Here is a 2,005-nt window from a genome sequence, read left to right on the forward strand (position 1 = left end):
TAAATATAATTTAAGTTGAAATATTTATTATTTAACAAATAATTATATGTTTTGGAAAAATATTAAGACACAAGGAAACGTAACTCAAAGATACTAATTAAGACTAAGAGTCAAGGCACTACCTATCCGTCTAATAAACCATAGTACGTTTGTAGGTAGTCGTGTGAACAAGTAGCCGCTTTGAGTTACATCGGATTCGAGACGCAAGACTGTGAGTTCATGTCCCCCTTTCTTTTAACTGTTTTCATTTTATAAATTCAGGGGTGGAATACATGTTAAAATTGTTTACAAACGTTTACAAATGGTATGGTTAGCTAGGGAATGAACTGTTAGATCATGTGAGTGGTGGGTACAACGCTTAAGACCATTAATCCTCGTAGTAGGACCGAGGGACATGAGTGATAGATCTATTTGGGTGTTACGAGCCCCACCCATGAGGACCGGGATTTGGCCCACAAGGTGACTATGTCTTCCAGCCGGAAGCCCGGTACAAAATCCGCTAGGATTGAGCCTTCCTGCATCACGTCACACATATTAATGGCCTTGCAAACCATTAATTGATCTGTTTCCTTGTTTGCTTCCATACCGGGATTTTACAAATACATACATACTTACAATGATCACAAAGTTTATTCGTGCACACATACAAAACACATGAACTCGCTCAACTTTTGTTGATGTTTTCAAACTACATCTATTTCAAGGAATTGAAATGGATCTGGCGGGCGTTGAAGGTTTACAAGTTGTGTCTTCCAAATAAATGATGTCATCCCATCTTTTGAAGGGTTTGGAGTGGATGTCTCATCCTAGATGAGACATACATTTCAAAGCCTTGTTTTATCGTTGTATCATGTCAAGTCGTTATGGAACTTCAAACTATGGTTGTTATGTATTTCAAACTTGAAGTCTGTGTTTAAAACAATGTTGGTTGTAATGTTTTGAAACTTAATTTATGGATGAACATCATGGTTTTACTATATCGTTGTTTGTTATGGTTGAATGCAATGATATTAAGCAAGTCACACATAATCACGCTTCCGCAAAAGTCAGGGTGTGATAGTTTGGTATCAGAGCTTCGATTGTAGCGAACTAGGATTTTTTCTCGAGTCTAGACTACAATCATTAGGGCTCTCCCACGAAAATATTTTTAACATGTTTTCATTGCATACACAAAACGCCCAGATCCATGGAGCAAACATTTTTACAAAAGGATAGACAAGAAAGACGATTGCAATCACAAATCGAATGTAGACTGGTAGACTAGGAAAGATAGAAAAAGTTTCATGAAGGATAATGTGAATACATGATTAAGTGATAACTATCTTGATTGCATTCTAAGTGATAGTGGTTAATATATGTGCACATGTTATGATTGTTATGTTTCAGGCATCATGTCGTCTTCCGAGAGTGGGGTATCCGATACCCATGACCCGAACCTTGTCGTATCAGACGACGAGGTGATACCCGAGCCAGAGATATTTACGTTAGACACTGAGAGTGATCCTGACATACTATCCAAGGATAAGGACGACTTCCAGCCGTTTGCACTACCGGACTTAGGCAATGATTTACCTCTTGCTGATGGTTTCCCTGACGATGATCCTTTTGTCATTCCCGCTCCAGTCCATGATCACCTCATCATTGGTCACCCCGATGGTGAGCACATCGTGGCTCCAATCCTCAATCCTGTTCCTTTTGTGGTCATCCCTCCCGAGGACTGGCCTTTTGATGATTTGTTTGATGACGACGTCGATTTATTTGTAGACGGTCCTCCAGTTGACGCCCAGGGTGATGGGGAGATAGATGAGGATGTTGTAGCTGTCCCACCTCCTGAGATTCCTATCGTTGAGATATCTTCTGATTCCAGTTTGCACTCCATTTAAGACTCCTTTGAGTCTGTGACTTCTTCAGCTTTACAGGCAACCGGATTGCAGCTTTTTGCTACTGACTCCGACGATGACATTGCTATGTCTGCTGCACCATCTCCTGCTCGTGATCCCACACC

This window comes from Helianthus annuus, chromosome 15 (assembly GCF_002127325.2).
Source record: "Helianthus annuus cultivar XRQ/B chromosome 15, HanXRQr2.0-SUNRISE, whole genome shotgun sequence".
Taxonomy (NCBI): domain Eukaryota; kingdom Viridiplantae; phylum Streptophyta; class Magnoliopsida; order Asterales; family Asteraceae; genus Helianthus; species Helianthus annuus.